The sequence below is a fragment of the Ahaetulla prasina genome, chromosome 3 (assembly GCF_028640845.1).
Source record: "Ahaetulla prasina isolate Xishuangbanna chromosome 3, ASM2864084v1, whole genome shotgun sequence".
Classification (NCBI taxonomy): Eukaryota; Metazoa; Chordata; class Lepidosauria; order Squamata; family Colubridae; genus Ahaetulla; species Ahaetulla prasina.
Window position 1 is genome coordinate 230,527,248 of NC_080541.1, and position 22,188 is coordinate 230,549,435.

Sequence of the window (22,188 nt, forward strand, 5' to 3'; positions counted from 1 at the left end):
AAGAATGGAAGGTTTGAACTTTGCAACAAGGTGCTTAGATGCTTGAGCTCTAAGTCAAATGAAACAGAACAACAGAATTGGAAGGGACCTTCTCAAAAAGACCGATGCAATCCTAGGCTGCATAAACAGAGGGACAGAATCAAGATAACGTGAAGTGTTAATACCATTTTATAATGCCTTGCTAAGGCCGCATTTGGAATATTGGGTCTGTTTTTTCTTTCCTTTTTCCACATCAGTTCTTTTTCAATCCTCTGATAGTTCTCCAGTGTTCAGAATAGCCAACACTCCGGAAGATAGGCTCAAGGTACAGAAAGATCTTGAACATTGGGCGCTAACTAACAAAATGAAATTCAACAGTGCAAAAAGTAAGGTTCTACATTTAGGCAAAAAAACCAAAATGCACAGGTACCGTATAGGTGGTATCTTGCTCAATAGTAGTACCTGTGAGAGGGATCTTGGAGTCCTAGTGGATAACCATTTAGATATGAGCCAGCCGTGTGCAGCAGCTGCCAAAAAAGCCAACACAGTTCTGGGCTGCATAAACAGAGGGATAGAATCAAGATCACATGAAGTGTTAGTGTCACTTTATAATGCCTTGGTAAGGCCACACTTGGAATATTGCATCCAGTTTTGGTCGCCACGATGTAAAAAAGATGTTGAGACTCTAGAAAGAGTGCAGAGAAGAGCAACAAAGATGATTAGGGGACTGGAGGATAAAACATATGAAGAACGGTTGCAAGAACTGGGTATGTCTAGTTTAATAAAAAGAAGGACCAGGGGAGACATGATAGCTGTGTTCCAATATCTCAGGGGTTGCCACAAAGAAGAGGGAGCCAAGCTATTCTCCAAAGCACCTGAGGGCAGGACAAGAAGCAATGGGTGGAAACTAATCAAGGAGAGAAGCAACTTAGAACTAAGGAGAAGTTTCTTGACAGTTAGAACAATCAATAAGTGGAACAACTTGCCTGCAGAAGTTGTGAATGCTCCAACACTGGAAGTGTTTAAGAAAATATTAGATAACCACTTGTCTGAAGTGGTTTCGGGTAGAAAGGAATATGGTGGTAAGCTTAATTGTTAAGACACAAAGAATTGTATACTCAGATGACACATTGTTTAATAAAAGATGGAATGTTTGTAATAAAAGAAAAAAAGGGAGGGGGGAATGAAATGGTTTGGGATTTCCTGCTTAAGCAGGGGGTTGGACTAGAAGACCTCCAAGGTCCCTTCCAACTCTGTTATTCTGCTTTCAATCTCCTTCCTTCCTTCCTCTCCATTTAGAGGAGAAGAAGTTACAAATGACTTAGGAGCAGGTGGCAGGAAAAAGATTTTGCATGGACAAGCATGAGAAGCCGTCGTATATCTAATATGATCTTCTGTTTTATTTTCCTGGGGTCCCCCCCCTTCTTCTCTTTCTCTTCTGCTTCATTAAATAAAGGCTGAAAACTTTCTCTGATTTGCCTCATGGCCTCCAGCCAGACCATCCACGTGGAGCCATCGCAGAGTAGCAGAGTGTCCTGTCCATCCCAGACTTACCGTGGAGTAAACCCTTTGTAGGGACTGAGTTTCAGGGATTTTGTGCTCTGAAAGCTGCTTCCCCTGCATATTCTCTCTGGAAGCCACATTGGAGAAGGATGCGCTGCCTCTCAACCCCTCTTCTTCTGACAAGGGGGGGGGGATACAAGTCAAGGTGGGGAGGAGAAACCCCCCAAAAGACACCTGAGACCAAGAGGGCAGCTGGAACCAAAGCTTTATTGCAGAGAAAAAGGAATAAATCCAGGGTGGGTTTTGGGGGGAGGATCTCCAGGGTGGTCCAGGACAGAAGAAGGCTCTTCGGGTCAAGTTGGAACACTGGATCCAATTCAGGAGGGTCTCATTATTGGTAATGCTGTAAAAACAAATATTCAGATGTGAGATTTCTGCCCAGAACTGCCTCCAGTGCTTCCCCGTCACTCATCTTGGAACCAGGGATGTTATGTATTCATGTTTGTACCTTTAAATATTTGAGCGGGAAATCAGCACGTTGCTGATTGGACGAAGCCTCCAGTAGAACTGTATAAAAGGAGAGGTTTTTCCCCCAGCCTGTTGCTGGGTTCACCCTATATTAAAGAGCTGTTGTCACTACCCTGGTCTCCAGCCTCGTTACTTCCCGAACATAACATTGGCGACGAAGGTGGGATCTCGAGGCTAAGGAGAACCAGAACCGAGCTGAAGCACGATAGACCCGAACCCAGCAAACTCAGGGCAGAAAAGCGGAGATGGCCAGTTACACTCCGCCCGCACCGTTTGACCCGGCTAAAGAGAAATGGGGAACATATATGACCCGTTTCGAAAGCTTTCTAGAAGCCAACGAACTGCAAGGAGTTCCAGATAACCGCAAAAGGGCTTACTTCTTAAGCCACTGCGGTCCGGAGGTCATTGATATCGCGGAAGCCCTGGCAGAGCCAACGCCGTTACAATCGGTGTCGTGGCCAACTCTACAGACTTTATTAAAGAACCACTTCGCACCAACGCCGTCCAAATACGTGCGGCGGTTTGAATTTGGAGAGCGAAGACAGATGGAGGGCGAATCCATAGGTGACTACGTGGCCGCCCTCAGGAAAGCGTCCAAGGACTGCGGATACCGCGACCTGGGCGAGGTGCTCCTCGAGCAACTCACCCGAGGCGTCAAAGACATCCGTTTGCGGCGACGGCTGCTAGCAAAGAGCAACCTAACGCTGGCCACCGCTCTGGACGAAGCCAGAGCACATGAAATGTCCACCCAAGCGGCGGAGACACTGCAGAAGCCTGTCCCACCAAAGGCGAGCGCGAAGGCAACCCCGGTGCACCAGGAGGAGGTTCAGACCGAATCCGACGGTGAAAATGAGGAAGGGTCTGCCGAACCGAGAAAGCGACAAAGGGGACAGAGACGAATGCGGAAGCTGCGGTGGTCAACACCAGCGCAACGCTGCAAGTTTAAGGACGCGACATGCCGGTGTGGGAAGAAAGGGCACCTAGCTCAAGTTTGTCGAGCGGCCCAACCTTCCGCCGAAAATTCAAATCGGCCAATCAGGCGCGGAATCGGCAAGGCGGCCCGATTGGCTCAAACAAAAAGGCGGATTCCAACCAAACAACTGTGGTCATAGGCGCGCCTCGACCAGTGGAGAAGAAGATCTTCACCAAACCAAAATAGAGGAGTACGGTGCCGGCTCGAAGTAGACACGGGGTCAGCGATCACCATCATGTCCTGGGACACTTTGGCGAAGTTGCTGCCATCCGTCGCGAAGCGCCACCTGCAAGCACAACGGCTACGAGTCCACGACTACCAGGGGAATCGCATCCCTGTTCGAGGGACCACCTCCGTCCGAGTCGAGTACGGTCCACACAAGAAGACCCTGCCCATCACGATCGTCGAAGGAACTCTGCCCAGTCTGTTGGGACTAGACTGGTTTCATGCCCTGGGCATGGGAGTGACTGGCATCTACAGAAGTGACTGTAACCTGAAAGACATTCTCTTTAACGAGTTCGAAGATGTCTTCAAGGACTGCCTGGGCAAGTACAAGGGGACCCCTATTTCCTTCAACTTAGACCCCCAGGTAGCCCCCATTAGGCTTAAGGCGAGGAGAGTCCCTTTTGCCCTAAAACCAAAAATCGATAAGGAGCTGGACAAGCTCATAAATCAGGGGATTTTGGTGCCAGTCGATCACGCAAAGTGGGAGACGCCCATCGTCACCCCAATGAAGTCGGACGGGTCAATTAGAATTTGTGCTGACTACAAGGCGACGCTTAACAAAGCCTTACAGAAAAGCGCTTACCCGGTTCCCGTAGTGCAACACTTATTGCACTCTTTGGGGCAAGGACAAGTCTTTGCAAAGTTAGACTTGGCCCAAGCCTACCAACAACTGCCAGTAGACGCCCGCACAGCCAAGCCCAAACGATTGTAACGCACAGGGGGCCTTCAAGTGCACCCGATTGCAATTTGGGGTTAGTGTGGCACCAGGGCTGTTCCAAAACCTAATGGAACGACTACTGCAGGGGCTCCCAGGGTAGTTCCTACTGATGATGTCCTAATTTCAGGGAAAACATGGAGGAATTGGGGAGCAGTTAAGAAAGGTTTTGGGCATTTTCCGGACAGCCGGATTAAAAGTCAAGGCAAACAAATGCCAGATAGGGGTCGAATCTGTCGATTTCTTGGGCTACCGGATAGACAAGAAAGGAATTCACCCTACTGAGAGCAAGGTTAAGGCAATTAGGAAGGCTCCAGCGCCCAAAAACAAAGCAGAGCTGCAGGCATTCCTGGGATTGGTGAATTTTTACGCGGTCTTTTTAAAGAACAAAGCAACCGTTGCGGAACCGCTGCATAGGCTCTTAGGAAAAAATACTGTTTGGTCTTGGGGAAAGTCGGAAAATAGGGCTTTTGAAGCAGTAAAGAACCTGCTCTCAAGTGATAGCCTGCTCATCCAATATCACAACTCATTACCCCTAGTGCTGGTTTGCGATGCCTCCCCTTATGGGGTGGGGGCTGTGCTCAGCCATAGACTTCCAAACGGCACAGAAGCCCCTATAGCTTTTTACTCTAGAACGATGTCCTCCCCAGAGAGAAACTACAGCCAGCTAGATAAAGAAGCACTAGCCATTGTGTCAGGGGTTAAAAAATTCCACGAATATGTCTTTGGGCGGAATTTTGAAATCGTGACTGACCACAGACCGCTACTAGGGATACTGGCTGGCGACCGCCCAACGCCTGTGGCACTTTCGCCACGACTGACCCGATGGACTATATTCCTAGCCGCTTATTCGTACAAGCTGCAGCATCGACCAGGAAAAGAAGTGGGGCATGCAGACGCGTTAAGCCGATGCCCACTACCAGGGGCGATCGAAGACCCCACCGGGACGCCCATTCTACTTATTGACTCTTGACTCTGGCCCAGTCACATCTAAGGAAGTGGCTCGGCATCATACCGACATTGTGTTAAGGACTGTACTCGGTTGGGTACAGAGAGGGTGGCCCGCTGCGCCGGGCGAACGGTTCAAAGAATTTGTTAAAAAACGAGATGAGCTCTCGGCTCAAGGGGGGTGTCTGTTATGGGGTGATCGTGTAATAATTCCTGACAAATTAAGGGGAAAAGTATTGGACCTCCTCCACGAGGGTCACCCAGGGATCGTAAGGATGAAGGGGTTAGCTAGAAGCTATGTGTGGTGGCCACTCATGGACGCAGAGATTGCTGAGAGGGTAGGGAAATGCCAGGCTTGCCAAGAGTCCAGACCTCTACCCCCAACGGCCCCAGTCAGGGAATGGGAAAAGCCCCAAGGGCCCTGGTCAAGAATCCACATTGATTTTGCTGGCCCGTTCCACGGCCAAACGTTCCTAGTGGTTGTGGATGCATTCTCCAAATGGTTGGAGATCATACTCATGAAATCCACTACGGCCGAAGCAGTAATCGCAGCCCTGCGCCACCTATTCGCAACTCACGGGTTGCCGGACACTCTGGTGTCCGACAATGGGCCGCAATTCACGGCAGCCCAGTTTGAAGAATACCTGGCAGAGGAGGCATCCGACATGCCCTCTGCGCCTTTCCACCCTGCGTCGAATGGCCTTGCAGAGCGTTCCGTCCGGAGCGCTAAGGAGGCATTGTCCAGGCTCAAGCCAGGTGACTGGCAAACAAAGATAGACTTTTTCCCAGCTGCTCAGCACAGAACCCCAAGCACGGTCACCGGAAAAAGCCCAGCCAAATTACTAATGGGACGGAAACTCCGATGCCCACTTGACCGTTTGAATCCCCATTACACACCAGAGGGTTACAAGGGGGAACTAGAAAAGACAAGGGAAATGAGCATAGGCGACCGGGTGTGGGCCCGAAACTATGGGGACGGCCCTAGTTGGTTCGCAGGACAAATAATAAAGATAACCGGCCCAAAATCGTACGTGGTAGAGCTACCAGACAACCGAGTGTGGAGGCGCCACATAGATCAGATAAGGAAACGAATAACTGATCAAACCGAACCAAATGAAACAGATCATGACCAATACCAATTTGAATTCACAGCTGACAATGACCCGGGGGAGGCGCAAGACTTAGCTGAGGTCCCAGAGTTCCAGCGACGCCATCAGGTTCCCGAGGGAAACAGCAGGGACAGTTTCAAAAATAATCCAAGGCCGGATGGCCAAGAAAAAGAGTCGGCCAATAATCCGGAGCCCGTTGGCTCAGAGAAAGAGCTGGGAGGAGAAAACAGCCCCTCCGACCAGCTCAAAACACCACCCAGAACTGAACCGCGCAGGTCAGAAAGAACTAGGAGACGCCCAGGTTATTTGCGTGACTACGTCGAAAAATAACATGTAAATAAATATGTAAATAGAGGCAAAGTGTTTTCTGGGAGGGGAGGAGTGTTATGTATTCATGTTTGTACCTTTAAATATTTGAGCGGGAAATCAGCACGTTGCTGATTGGACGAAGCCTCCAGTAGAACTGTATAAAAGGAGAGGTTTTTCCCCCAGCCTGTTGCTGGGTTCACCCTATATTAAAGAGCTGTTGTCACTACCCTGGTCTCCAGCCTCGTTACTTCCCGAACATAACAAGGGAGACCCAAACCCGAAATCAGGAGGAATGGTCTGATTGGGAGAGAAGGGAAGCAACGGGGCAGCAGCCTCCCCCCCTGGAGTTATGGGGCTCCATCACTGAGAGTTTCTGCACTAGAAGGAGGGTGGACTAGATCAGTGGCCCCCCAACCTTTTGGTCCAGTTCTGTGGAGAAAGGTTTTTCTGTGAACAAGGGCTGTGTGTGTGTGTGTGTGTGTGTGTGTGTGTGGTTTTGTGTGCTGCCTGATCCCATGGATGGGGCTTCGCTTGTTTGGGTGGCCAGGTTTCTGGCATTCCCCGGCTCAGTGCTGGTTCACGGACCACAGGTTGGGGACCCCTGGATGAGACGACCTCCAGCGTCTTTTCCCCGCCCTCTTTTTGTAGGAGACCCCCAAGGCCAGTATAGTACAGCCTTTATTGTCATTGTAGATCATATATACAACGAAATTGGTTTAGCCTCTCTGGTGCAATCCATAACAGAAAATAGAAAACAACATAAATAGTATAGAGAATAATCCTTATACAAGTAATTGGGGGGAAAAAACTAGTCATACGTTTCCGTATGTGCGTAGAGTGACTGTGATTGTGTTTAAGAGTCTGACAGCCCAAGGACAGAAACTATTTTTAAAGCTGTTTGTTTGGCTCGCTGTGCTTCGATGCCTTCTGCCCCTTGGTAGATGCAAAAAGAGACACTAGCCAGGGAGTGAATCATCCCTAAGTATCTTCCTCACTCAGCTGAAACAGCGGGAGACCCGGCGATGTCTTGTGAGTGCTTGGAGCACAGAGAAGGGCACCTTCACTCGAGCTGCCCAACTCGGACAGGGAGCATTTCCTACCGCCGTAAGTGTGAGTGTTGTGATCCATCAGCAGCCTGGGGAGCTGTCAGCGGAATTGGACTGCGATGAGCCCGTCCCTGATGCCCGCATGAGGCGAACTGCCAGAAGGCAGGAGCAGCTGAAGCAGAGAGGTCACCTCGGGAGTAGGGCCAAGAGATAATTGGCCCCTCCCATAAGGTTTAAAAGGAGACCGGCACCGGTGTCTCAGTTTGCTGGAAAACAATGTTGGAGCTGCGCTCGTCCCATTCTCTGCTCTGGATGTTTCTCTGAGAAGACCTTGGCAGCTCTCCATTCTCTGCTCGAGACGCTTATCTGCAAAGGACTTCGGCAATGATCTAAATTGGACCAGGTTGGAAATAATGACAGACTGTTTTGTGTGAGAAGCCTTTGCTTTCTTTTGAGTTTCACGACGCTGGGAATGGGTCAATTCCCAGCTGCTTGAATAAAGTTTATTTTCATTAAGGACTGCATTTGTTGCTACCTGCTCGAGTCGGGGTCACAACAGTGAGATTGCGATCCTGATCCCCTGGAGAAGCTCTGGACCTTCCTGTCCACTGAGCTTGGGCCAGTTCTGGTCTGCCAACACAATCCCTAGCAGCAGCTGTATTGGGGGGTGGGCACCATTCTACCAGTGGTGGTTCAGGAGGCGGAGAGGTCAAGAGGCAGTGGGAGGGGGACCTGGAGGCTCAGTCTCATGGCTTCCACAGAGTGGGGATGGATACCTATCAAGAAGAAGGCTCCCACCACACCAAGTTCTGCTTCGGCATCTAGGCACCTTCCCTTTTCTTACATCCGCTCCAGTGGTTGGTTGCCCCCGGTTTGGACCGGTTCTATAGAACCGGTAGTAAAACCGGCATGAGGTTCCGCCCACTGACCCAAACGTCATCAAAACTCTTGTGCACATGCTCATGCGCAGCTAGCACATGCTGTCATGTCCCACTCCTCCTCTGACGGCCGGGTCAGGGAAGTCCGTATCAAGCTTGGCCACGAAGCCTCTGCAGCTTTGCCAAAGTTCTGTCAGAGTTCTCAGGGCAGGCAGGAGACCAGGATGTGACTTCAGCAATCCAAGTTAAACTTTGCCTGACTCAAAGAATGCCAGAAAGCAGATCCTTTCTATAGGCCATGGGGTGTGGCTCCATGACTCAGCACTAATCCAAGCCTGCCCCTCCCTTCCTTTTGCTGACGTCGCCTCGCCATTCTCCGGAAGCGTGGATCTATCCACTGCATCGTTTCGTCCCCAGCTGCCGGCAATTCCAGCTCGTGGCTGGCTTCAGGCGCACATGCTATCGGGGGGAGGTTTGTTTGCTCAGTTTGTCCGGGCATGGTGCCAGGACTGGGGGCTGGAGGCATGCCAGGACATTCTTCTGCACTATCAGTCTCTGGCTGAGATAGCAGGAGATGAGAGGGGCCCGGCTGCGGAGAGGGGGGCGAGCGAGGCACAACACACGCGTGGGGGCACAATGCAAACCGGTAATAAAGGTAAGTAGAACCCACCCCTGATCAGCTCCACCTTTGATGGACACGAGGAGAGCCTGAAAGGTCCCAGGGAAACCTGCCTCTGCCCTGACTACGTCTAGGACTTAGAGACACCAGATACCTGCTCTTTTGGTCTAAGCAAATGACACAAGGAACAACGTACAGCACCTACCTTACTTCCCGTAGAGAGAATCCTTGCACTCAGTCAGGTAAATGTAATGGCAACACTTCCGCTCCCCAGGACAATTCCAGTCATTTTCACACTTTCTGAGATAAGAAGGTAATTGAGAGCGCACGGGACAAAACCCAGGTTTTTTTTTTGCAAAATAGAAGATCCCAAGGCTGAGAGATTCTCCTGGAATTGGAATCCCAGTTCAGGAAAAATCCCATTGGACCCCAAACATCTCCATACATGCAGGATGATACATTGGCAGAATCCCACCTCCCCACCTCCTACCCCACAAAGCGTAACCATTTCCCTCCGGGGTCAACCTCTCAGGACCTGGGAGGGGGGAAGAACATTATAAATGCCTCCCCCTCTCTTGGCTGGGATCCTGGGGGTGGACATGCACAACCAAGGTTTCCACCAAAGAGGGAGGAGGAATTTCAGGGAACGGGAGGCAGAGACTGTCTGTGCCGGTTCTGCCCACCCCCACAGCCCCCTCCCCAAATACAGAGGGGGTAAGATAGGACCCTCCCCCAAGCAGAGGCTGGACAACCAGAGAGGTCCTCTTTCCTTGGACCTCCTGGAAGGTGCCTGGAGTTCTTAGGCTAAATGGGGAGGTTGAGGTTCTGAGTGGCTCCCTCAGACACTTGGGCTCCCTCCGAATTAAGGGCCATGAGTGGCTCAGGCTGTAAGAAGCCTGTTATTAAAACACAGCTGCTTGCAATTACTGCAGGTTCAAGTCCCACCAGGCCCAAGGTTGACTCAGCCTTCCATCCTTTATAAGGTAGGTAAAATGAGGACCCAGATTGTTGGGGGGGCAATAAGTTGACTTCGTAAATATACAAATAGAATGAAACTATTGCCTTACACACTGTAAGCCGCCCTGAGTCTTCGGAGAAGGGCGGGATATAAATGTAAATTAAAAAAAAAAAAGAATTGGGGCCTTCGTGGTTCATAGACTGGGCAGGATGGAGCCATCATGCCAATATCCACATAAGCAGAGACAAAAAACCCAGAAAAAAATAATTCCCTACTCAAGAAAACCACACTCCCACCAAGACTTGCAGGGCCAGCTGAAGTATCTAAACAGGGAGCAAACCCCACACTCAGCTGCACTGATGATGTTCCAATTTTTTTTTTTTTTTACATTTATATCCTGCCCTTCTCCGAAGACTCAGGGCGGCTTACATTGTGTAAGGCAATAGTCTTCATCCTATTTGTATATTTATATACAAAGTCAACTTATTGCCCCCAACAATCTGGATCCTCATTTTACCTACCTTATAAAGGATGGAAGGCTGAGTCAACCTTGGGCCTGGTGGGACTAGAACCTGCAGTAATTGCAGGCAGCTGTGTTTAATAACAGGCTATCTTACAGCCTGAGCCACACCGCGGCTCTTTGTCAATTGACAAAGATTCCCTTCTACTGAATCAATCATAGCCTGTTTTGAGAACCAGGATGTTTCATTAACCTACCTTATGCTTAATGTTAAGAGATAGCCGGTCTTTTTCAATAAAGAGGTCAGGCCAGAACTCCTTCCCTACTTACCAACACAGGTGTAGTGGCATTTTTCTTTGGTCTCAGAGTTGTTGGCATTGCCCCCACAAGCACCATAAACAAATTCTCGACATTCGTTTAAAGCCGGGTTGTAGTAGAAGCAAAGCTTTACATGGTCCGATCTCAGGTGGAAGATGACAAAACTCTGTGCCAAATGGAAAAGGGAGGGGGATGTTATTTGATTAGACAGCACAAAAGACTTTAATGCTTTTCCCCAACCTGGGGCCCTCTTAGCATGCTCAGATTGGAAGCAGTCGAGAGCCATCTGGGATGTTTTAAGTTGGTTTCCTGTTGCTTAAAATCCTGATTCAGCTGCTGCATTGAGTAAAGATAGGTCGGCCCTCACCTAAAATTGCATCTCTCTTTCTTGGGGCCCCTCCTGTTTCTGTCTCCTATTCAGATGACACCCAACCACCATCTCAAGAACTTCCCCAGAAGAAGCCCCACCAAGCCAGAGGTTCTAGACTGGGGTCTTGGTTTTCCTTTCCTGGGTTGGAACTCTGGTCACTTCAGCCCCTCCCTGCCAAGGGTCTCAAGATCTTTCTGAAAGCTCACTTGGACGGTCTTGGCTGGAGACAAGGGTCAGCTCTGCCCAGAGGGTGAGGAGTCCATCAGGAGAAGGAGACCTCCAGGAGACATGATGATAATAATAATAATAATAATAATAATAATAATAATAATAATAATAATAATAATAATAATAATAATAATAATAATAATAATAATAATAATAATAATAATAATTTAATTTTTATACCGCCCTTCTCCCGAAGGACTCAGGGCGGTGAACAGCCAAGTAAAAACAATACAATATATTACAATAAAAACTATTTAAAAAACTTATTCGATAAGGCCTAAATTTAAATATAAAATACATAATATAAAATATAAAATAAACCCCTTTTAAAACAAATTAAAAACCCCTATCAAGCCAGTCCTGCTCGGAAGAATAGGTACGTCTTCAGCTCGCGGCGAAAAGTCCAGAGGTCAGGAAGTTGTCGAAGTCCTGGGGGAAGCTCGTTCCAGAGGGTAGGTGCCCCCACAGAGAAGGCTCTCCCCCTGGGGGTCGCCAGCTGACACTGTTTGGCTGACGGCACCCTGAGGAGACCCTCTCTATGGGAGCGTACTGGTCGGTGGGAGGCATGTGGTAGCAGAAGGCGGTCCCGAAGATATCCCGGTCCTATGCCATGGAGCGCTTTAAAGGTGGTAACCAACACCTTGAAGTGCACTCGGAAAACCACAGGTAGCCAGTGCAGTCTGCGCAGGAGAGGTGTCACATGGGAGCCACGAGGGGCTCCCTCTATCACCCGCGCGGCTGCATTCTGGACCAACTGAAGCCTCCGGGTGCTCTTCAAGGGAAGCCCCATGTAGAGAGCATTGCAGTAGTCCAGGCGAGACTACTGATGAAGCCCTCTGCCCCACACGCAGGCTGCTGGCTCTATTTATTCTCCTCATTTCTCACCTCCAGATCCCGGATGCAGGATGACATAATGCAGTGAAGTTCCGGGTTCCTTCCTCTTTCAGGAGATGGTGGAACAAGAGTGGAGATTCTGAGAGTTGGGGGAACGTAGGCCGAGGGGCCCCATTGTCCTGTTCCAGTCCCTCTCTCACACGCACGAGCAGTTTAAGGACTTTATTTTTCCATCTATATATTTATCAATGGAAATAAAATACAAAATAGAGAAAAACAGGAAAAGTGCAACATCCAACAGTAACAACAACAACAAAATGTGTACAAAAAAAGAAAGAAAGGAAAATCCAAACATCCAACATTAAACATAGAGAAACATCCACCCTGGCTGGGTGCCTGAAAAGTAAAATTAAAAAAAAAAAACACGATCATTCTCCTCTTCTTACATGATGGGTCTATCAATAATTATAAACTTTCTTGTCCTTATTTAACTATATATATACATGATAGCATGTATATAGGGAGACATGATAGCTGTGTTCCAATATCTCAGGGGCTGCCACAAAGAAGAGGGAGTCGGGCTGTTCTCCAAAGCACCTGAGGGTAGAAGAAGAAGCAATGGGTGGAAACTGATCAAGGAGAGAAGCAACTTAGAACTAAGGAGAAATTTCCTGACAGTTAGAACAATTAATAAGTGGAACGACTTGCCTGCAGAAGTTGTGAATGCTCCGACTCTGGAAGTTTTTAAGAAATGTTGGATAACCATCTGTCTGAAGTGGTGTAGGGTTTCCTGCCTGGGCAGGGGGTTGGACTAGAAGGCCTCCAAGGTCCCTTCCAACTCTGTTGTTATGTTAATAATAATAATAATAATAATAATATTTTAATTTGTATACCGCCCTTCTCCCGAAGGACTCAGGCGGTGAACAGCCAAGTAAAAACAATACAATATATTACAATAAAAACTATTTAAAAACTTATTCGATAAGGCCTAAATTTAAATATAAAATACATAATATAAAATATAAAATAAACCCTTTAAAACAAATTAAAACCCTATCAAGCCAGTCCTGCTCGGAAGAATAGGTACGTCTTCAGCTCATGCGAAAAGTCCAGAGGTCAGGAAGTTGTCAAGTCCTGGGGAAGCTCGTTCCAGAGGTAGGTGCCCCACAGAGAAGGCTCTCCCCTGGGGTCGCCAGCTGACACTGTTTGGCTGACGGCACCCTGAGGAGACCCTCTATGGGAGCGTACTGGTCGGTGGGAGGCATGTGGTAGCAGAAGGCGGTCCCAAGATATCGGTCCTATGCCATGGAGCGCTTTAAAGGTGGTAACCAACACCTTGAAGTGCACTCGAAAACCACAGGTAGCCAGTGCAGTCTGCGCGGGAGAGGTGTCACATGGGAGCCACGAGGGCTCCTCTATCACCCGCTGGCTGCATTCTGGACCAACTGAAGCCTCCGGGTGCTCTTCAAGGAAGCCCCATGTAGAGAGCATTGCAGTAGTCCAGGCGAGACTACTGATGAAGCCCTCTGCCCCACACGCAGGCTGCTGGCTCTATTTATTCTCCTCATTTCTCACCTCAGATCCCGGATGCAGGATGACATAATGCAGTGAAGTTCCGGGTTCCTTCCTCTTTCAGGAGATGGTGGAACAAGAGTGAGATTCTGAGAGTTGGGGAACGAGGCCGAGGGGCCCCATTGTCCTGTTCCAGTCCCTCTCTCACACGCACGAGCAGTTTAAGGACTTTATTTTTCCATCTATATATTTATCAATGGAAATAAAATACAAAAATAGAGAAAAACAGGAAAAGTGCAACATCCAACAGTAACAACAACAACAAAATGTGTACAAAAAAGAAAGAAAGGAAAATCCAAACATCCAACATTAAACATAGAGAAACATCCACCCTGGCTGGGTGCCTGAAAAGTAAAATTAAAAAAAAAGAATTGGGGCCTTCGTGGTTCATAGACTGGGCAGGATGGAGCCATCATGCCAATATCCACATAAGCAGAGACAAAAACCCAGAAAAATAATTCTACCAAGAAAACCACACTCCCACCAAGACTTGCAGGGCCAGCTGAAGTATCTAAACAGGGAGCAAACCCCACACTCAGCTGCACTGATGATGTTCCAATTTTTTTTTTTTTTTACATTTATATCCTGCCCTTCTCCGAAGACTCAGGGCGGCTTACATTGTGTAAGGCAATAGTCTTCATCCTATTTGTATATTTATATACAAAGTCAACTTATTGCCCCCAACAATCTGGATCCTCATTTTACCTACCTTATAAAGGATGGAAGGCTGAGTCAACCTTGGGCCTGGTGGGACTAGAACCTGCAGTAATTGCAGGCAGCTGTGTTTAATAACAGGCTATCTTACAGCCTGAGCCACACCGCGGCTCTTTGTCAATTGACAAAGATTCCCTTCTACTGAATCAATCATAGCCTGTTTTGAGAACCAGGATGTTTCATTAACCTACCTTATGCTTAATGTTAAGAGATAGCCGGTCTTTTTCAATAAAGAGGTCAGGCCAGAACTCCTTCCCTACTTACCAACACAGGTGTAGTGGCATTTTTCTTTGGTCTCAGAGTTGTTGGCATTGCCCCCACAAGCACCATAAACAAATTCTCGACATTCGTTTAAAGCCGGGTTGTAGTAGAAGCAAAGCTTTACATGGTCCGATCTCAGGTGGAAGATGACAAAACTCTGTGCCAAATGGAAAAGGGAGGGGGATGTTATTTGATTAGACAGCACAAAAGACTTTAATGCTTTTCCCCAACCTGGGGCCCTCTTAGCATGCTCAGATTGGAAGCAGTCGAGAGCCATCTGGGATGTTTTAAGTTGGTTTCCTGTTGCTTAAAATCCTGATTCAGCTGCTGCATTGAGTAAAGATAGGTCGGCCCTCACCTAAAATTGCATCTCTCTTTCTTGGGGCCCCTCCTGTTTCTGTCTCCTATTCAGATGACACCCAACCACCATCTCAAGAACTTCCCCAGAAGAAGCCCCACCAAGCCAGAGGTTCTAGACTGGGGTCTTGGTTTTCCTTTCCTGGGTTGGAACTCTGGTCACTTCAGCCCCTCCCTGCCAAGGGTCTCAAGATCTTTCTGAAAGCTCACTTGGACGGTCTTGGCTGGAGACAAGGGTCAGCTCTGCCCAGAGGGTGAGGAGTCCATCAGGAGAAGGAGACCTCAGATGATAATAATAATAATAATAATAATAATAATAATAATAATAATAATAATAATAATAATAATAATAATAATAATAATAATAATAATAATAATAATAATAATATTTTAATTTGTATACCGCCCTTCTCCCGAAGGACTCAGGGCGGTGAACAGGCAAATAAAATACAAACAGAAACATACACCATAATTAAAACAACCCTTAAAAAACTGATTCCAAATTAGCCAAAAAATTTAAAATAACCTTACACCCCATAAAAATTACAGAATTTAAAACCCACAATTAAAATTTAAAATTTAAAATTTAAAATCAAGCCAGTCCAGCCAAACGGAATAAATAAGTTTTAAGTTCGCGGCAAAAGGTCCCGAGGTCAAGTAGTTGTCGAAGCCCGGGGGGAAGCTCGTTCCAGAGGGTAGGTGCCCCCACAGAGAAGGCTCTCCCCCTGGGGGTCGCCAGCTGACACTGTTTGGCTGACGGCACCCTGAGGAGACCCTCTCTATGGGAGCGTACTGGTCGGTGGGAGGCATGTGGTAGCAGAAGGCGGTCCCGAAGATATCCCGGTCCTATGCCATGGAGCGCTTTAAAGGTGGTAACCAACACCTTGAAGTGCACTCGGAAAACCACAGGTAGCCAGTGCAGTCTGCGCAGGAGAGGTGTCACATGGGAGCCACGAGGGGCTCCCTCTATCACCCGCGCGGCTGCATTCTGGACCAACTGAAGCCTCCGGGTGCTCTTCAAGGGAAGCCCCATGTAGAGAGCATTGCAGTAGTCCAGGCGAGACTACTGATGAAGCCCTCTGCCCCACACGCAGGCTGCTGGCTCTATTTATTCTCCTCATTTCTCACCTCCAGATCCCGGATGCAGGATGACATAATGCAGTGAAGTTCCGGGTTCCTTCCTCTTTCAGGAGATGGTGGAACAAGAGTGGAGATTCTGAGAGTTGGGGGAACGTAGGCCGAGGGGCCCCATTGTCCTGTTCCAGTCCCTCTCTCACACGCACGAGCAGTTTAAGGACTTTATTTTTCCATCTATATATTTATCAATGGAAATAAAATACAAAATAGAGAAAAACAGGAAAAGTGCAACATCCAACAGTAACAACAACAACAAAATGTGTACAAAAAAAGAAAGAAAGGAAAATCCAAACATCCAACATTAAACATAGAGAAACATCCACCCTGGCTGGGTGCCTGAAAAGTAAAATTAAAAAAAAAACACACGATCATTCTCCTCTTCTTACATGATGGGTCTATCAATAATTATAAACTTTCTTGTCCTTATTTAACTATATATATACATGATAGCATGTATATAGGGAGACATGATAGCTGTGTTCCAATATCTCAGGGGCTGCCACAAAGAAGAGGGAGTCGGGCTGTTCTCCAAAGCACCTGAGGGTAGAAGAAGAAGCAATGGGTGGAAACTGATCAAGGAGAGAAGCAACTTAGAACTAAGGAGAAATTTCCTGACAGTTAGAACAATTAATAAGTGGAACGACTTGCCTGCAGAAGTTGTGAATGCTCCGACTCTGGAAGTTTTTAAGAAATGTTGGATAACCATCTGTCTGAAGTGGTGTAGGGTTTCCTGCCTGGGCAGGGGGTTGGACTAGAAGGCCTCCAAGGTCCCTTCCAACTCTGTTGTTATGTTAATAATAATAATAATAATAATAATATTTTAATTTGTATACCGCCCTTCTCCCGAAGGACTCAGGGCGGTGAACAGGCAAATAAAATACAAACAGAAACATACACCATAATTAAAACAACCCTTAAAAAACTGATTCCAAATTAGCCAAAAAATTTAAAATAACCTTACACCCCATAAAAATTACAGAATTTAAAACCCACAATTAAAATTTAAAATTTAAAATTTAAAATCAAGCCAGTCCAGCCAAACGGAATAAATAAGTTTTAAGTTCGTGGCGAAAGGTCCCGAGGTCAAGTAGTTGTCGAAGCCCGGGGGGAAGCTCGTTCCACAGGGTAGGAGCCCCCACAGAGAAGGCCCTCCCCCTGGGGGCCGCCAGTTGACATTGTTTGGCTGACGGCACCCTGGGGAGTCCCTCTCTGTGGGAACGCACCAGACGCTGGGAGATAGAGGCCGGCAGTAGACGGTCCCGTAAGTAGCCTGGTCCTAAGCCATGGAGCGCTTTAAAGATGGTAACCAATACCTTGAAGCGCACCCGGAAAACAACAGGTAGCCAGTGCAGTCTGCGCAGGATAGGTGTTACATGGGAGCTTTGAACCGCTCCCTCAATAACCCGCGCAGCCGCATTCTGGACTAACTGAGGTCTCCGGGTGCTCTTCAAGGGGAGCCCCATGTAGAGAGCATTGCAGTAGTCCAGACGAGAGGTAACGAGAGCATGAGTGACCGTGCATAGGGCATCCCGGTCCAGGAAGGGACGCAACTGGCGAATCAGGCGAACCTGATAAAAAGCTCTCCTGGAGATGGTCGTCAAATGATCTTCAAAGGACAACCGACCATCCAGGAGCACGCCCAAGTTGCGTACCTTCTCCATCGGGGCCAACGACTCGCCCCCGATAGACAGCCGCATCTGCAGCTGACTGTACCGAGGTGCCGGCATCCACAGCCACTCTGTCTTGGAGGGATTAAGTTTGAGCCTGTTCCTCCCCATCCAGACCCGTACGGCTTCCAAACACCGGGACAGCACTTCGACAGCTTCGCTGGGGTGGCCCGGGGTGGAAAAGTACAGCTGAGTATCATCAGCGTACAGTTGGTATCTCACCCCAAAGCCACTGATGATCTCACCCAGCGGCTTCATATAGATGTTGAACAGGAGGAGAATCGATCCCTGCGGCACCCCACACATGAGGCACCTCGGAGTCAATCTCTGCCCCACTGTCAACACCGTCTGCGTCCGGTCAGAGAGGTAGGAGGAGAACCACTGATAAACGGTGCCTCCCACTCCCAACCCCTCCAACCGGCGCAGCAGGATACCATGGTCGATGGTATCAAAAGCCGCTGAGAGATCTAATAGGACCAGGGCAGAGGAATAACCCCTATCCCTGGCCCTCCAGAGATCATCCACCAGCGCGACCAAAGCTGTCTCCGTACTGTATCCGGGCCGGAAGCCGGACTGGAACGGGTCTAGATAGACAGTTTCATCCAGGTACTGGGGTAGCTGACATGCCACCACACTCTCTACAACCTTCGCCGTAAAGCGAAGATTGGAGACTGGCCGATAATTCCCTAAAACAGCTGGGTCCAGGGAAGGCTTCTTGAGGAGAGGTCTCACCACCGCCTCTTTCAAGGCAGCGGGAAAGACCCCCTCCCGCAAAGAAGCATTTGTAATCCCCCGGAGCCAGCCTCGTGTCACCTCCTGTGTAGCCAGTACCAACCAGGAGGGGCACGGATCCAGTAAACATGTGGTGGCATTCAGCCTACCCAGCAACCTGTCCATGTCCTCGGGAGTCACAGGGTCAAAATCATCCCAAACCACCTCAACAAGACGGGTCTCAGAACTCTCGTCTGGATCTACCCAATTTTGATCCAATCCATCCTGAAGCTGAACGATTTTATCGTATAGATAACCGTTAAACTCCTCGGCACGCCCTTGTAGGGGGTCCTCCCGCCCCTCCTGTTGAAGGAGAGAATGGGTCACCCGAAACAGGGCGGCCGGGCGGTTATCTGCCGATGCAATGAGGGAGGAAATGTTACGTTACGTTACGTTACGTTATGTTATGTTATGTTACGTTACGTTACGTTACGTTACGTTACGTTACGTTACGTTACGTTACGTTACGTTACGTTATGTTATGTTATGTTATGTTATGTTATGTTATACACAAGTCCCCATCAAATGGGAATTTCTATGGAACTTCTACTGGATGCCTCTTCCAGAATCCCCTGAGTGCCCTTCATGCTTCTTTAGGACACAGATGGACCCCCGTGAGTTGCAGCTGGGACCATGCCTGGGGAGCGTGACTCTTGCAAGATTTTCCTTCCAATCCTTTCAGTCATGGTACAATATGCGATGCCAACATGCAAACCTGTTTTGTAATCCAGGATCTTGTTGTATAAGCCAGGATCCTGGAAGGAGCAGCGGCCCCAGGGCTCACCTGTTCAAGCACAAGAGGCCTCCCTTGATGCAGATGACAGGTGTTCCCTTACCTGTGGGCCTCACCTGACATAGGAAAGGCCAACGGTCTGTTGTGTAGAAAAAGAGTGCCACTTTGCTTGCCAGGGAACTTCTCACTTCTTCAAAGCAGGACTGAGAGGTCCATCTGTCCAGCCCAGCCTGGCATTCCTGCTGTCCGGACACCATGAAGGTTGCACATGGCCTCCTCCTCCTCCTGGGTCTCCTCACCTTTCCCAGGTCCCCCCTCCTACCAAATGTGAAGTTTTCTGGAGTCTGGTATGGTTCAATTTAGACACAGGGTCACAAGTCCAAGAATGAAGGCACAAGTCCAGAAATCCACACACAGAAAGTCTGAAATCCAGGCACTGTCCAAAGTCCATGCATGGTAACCAAGCCAAGGTATGAATCCAGAACCCTACAAGTGACTCCAAGGACCAAATATGCAGTCAAACGGAGCACAGGAATGGCATCAAGGAAATGGAAGACACGGAGTTGGAGTAAATGCATGAGGGGGATGATGGGTAGTTGTTTCCAAGATCATGTTGCTCTTCTTCCTCTTCCTCCTCCTCTCTGCAATCCCCCTCCCTTCTAGAACTGATGATGTTATCTACTTTGGTTCAGAAATGTCTGCAAGAAAATCACCAAGCTCAGCGAACACCAAGGAATCCACAATTCTCCTCCTCTTTCAATCACACCCTCACTCCTCCTCACACCCCTCTCCCTTCTAGTACTGATGATATTCCTTGGTTGGGTAATGAAATATCTGCAAGAAAACCACCAAGCTCAGATGTCAGCCCCAGACCACCGGATGGGCCGGGGCAGCCATTTAGGTGGGGGAGGAGTGGACCCGCATGCCCGGGCATCAACAGCCATCCTGCCATGCTGTCCTGGTGGGGAGGAGCCACCACCCAAGAAACATGCCTAAGGTCCGCATCACTTCCAGTCCTGGGGCCCACTAGCGTTACAAGTAACCTTTGATGGCAGTCCTGGGAAGATGGCTATTTTCCTAGGCCAAGTGATAGACCACCTGGACTGATATGCACACCTTTACTCCTCCCAGTGACCCATGGTAATGGCCGTAGCAGTCGTGTTGGAGGGCAAGGCCACGGGGCTGGACGGGCAAGCTCTGGAAACAATTGCAAAGCTTTTTGAACTTCTACCTCCAATTCCTCCTGTCCTTTGCAAGCGTAGCTCTCCCTCTCACAGACCTCCTAAACACCATAACCTAGCTGGGAAGCCTAGGCCAGGGTACCCGTTGAAATGGACAATGCTTGTCAGCAAGCCTTCGAAGCCCTGAAGGCCTTGTTCGCTAAGGAGCTGATCCTGAGACACCCGGATCCCACCGAGCCTTTTGTAGTCCAGCCCCATGCCAGCGACGTGGCTGCGGGGGTTGTGCTATTACAGTCCAACGAGGGGGGAAAACTACAACCCTGTGCCTATACTTCCCATAAGCTTACTGACCCAGAACGTCGATGGGCTATATGGGATGTCTTTGCGGTCCGGTGGGCCCTATTGACCTCAGTTAGAAGGGGTGTGTGACTCCATTTGAGGTATGGACTGACCTCCATTTGAGGTATGGGCTGACAAAAACCTCGAGGCCCTACAGACCCCACGTAAACTGTTGCCCAAACAGGTCCGGTGGGCACTGTACTTCAGGCGCTTCAGTTTCACATTGTTTTTTGTTTTTATTTACATTTATATCCCGCCCTTCTCCGAAGACTCAGGGCGGCTTACAGTGTATAAGGCAATAGTCTCATTCTATTTGTATATTTACAAAGTCAACTTATTGCCCCTATTGAACTTAAATATTCAACTTATTGAATATCCATTGAAGGATATTCCTGGGGGAAGGAACTTACTGGCAGATGCTTTATCAAGAAAGCCACAATACAATGGCACCCGGGAAGATGTGGTGCACGCTATGGTGTCGGGACCACCAATGGTGGCACATGTGGACAAAATGGACCGGGAAGGATAGGGATGATATTCCCCGTTCCCTTCAAACAGCCCTGCTCACTGACCCTTGGTTCCAGGCAAACTGGCAACTGCTTACATGGCACGATGGCCTCGCATGGAAAGGGTAAAACATACAGTATATGTGCAGGACTCCCAACACCTGGCTGTGTGGCAGAAATGCCACGACACCTAAACTGCTGGGCATTTCAGGTTTCATTGATTGCATGGGACAGTTTATCCTCTGGAAGAAAGAAATAAAATCCAAAATTACCTCATCACAAGAAATAATGGGTGGAAGTTCATTAGAGATCCAACTTAGATCTAAGGAGGTATTTCCTGACATTGAGAAGAATTATTCAGTGGAATGAGTTGTCTCCAGAAGTTCTGGGTGTTCCATCACTGGAGGTTTTAAAGAAAAGATTGGACAACCATTTGTCCTGAATGGTAAATAGGGTCTCCTGCTTGAGCAGGGGGTTGGACCAGAGAAAAATTGACCAGTGAAACAGCTTGCCACCAGAAGTTGTGGTGTTTCCTCATTGGTGGTTTTCAAGAAGAGTCTGGACAGCTGCTTCTGAAATGGTGCAGGGTCTCCTGTTCAAGCAGGACTAGAAGACCTCCAAGGTCCCTTCCAGCTCTATTCTGATTGATCATTAGAAGATGTCCTGTTTTATGACTCTTGCTAGCTGTAAGAGTACAATCAACCCATGGAACAGAAGTTGCCTTCAGAAGGTTGTGGGAGCTTCATCACTGGAAGAGACTGGACGGTCATCTGCCAGAAATGGTGCAGGGTCCCCTGCTTGGGGGGGGGGGGGTTGGACTAGATCAGGGGTCACCAACCTTCCAGACCTCAGGGACCACTAAATTTATAATTTTAAATCCCATGGATCTGCCTAATGGGTGGGCATGGCTAGGTGGTCCTGTGACTGGGTGCTCATGGCCAACTCCTCGC

At 48.6% G+C, this 22,188-nt stretch overlaps 1 pseudogene; it reads right to left on the minus strand.

The window, feature by feature from the left end:
* Nucleotides 1-9,037: 9,037 nt before the first annotated feature.
* LOC131195296 (kunitz-type serine protease inhibitor-like) lies at nucleotides 9,038-11,228 on the minus strand (annotated as a pseudogene).
* Nucleotides 11,229-22,188: the final 10,960 nt, after the last annotated feature.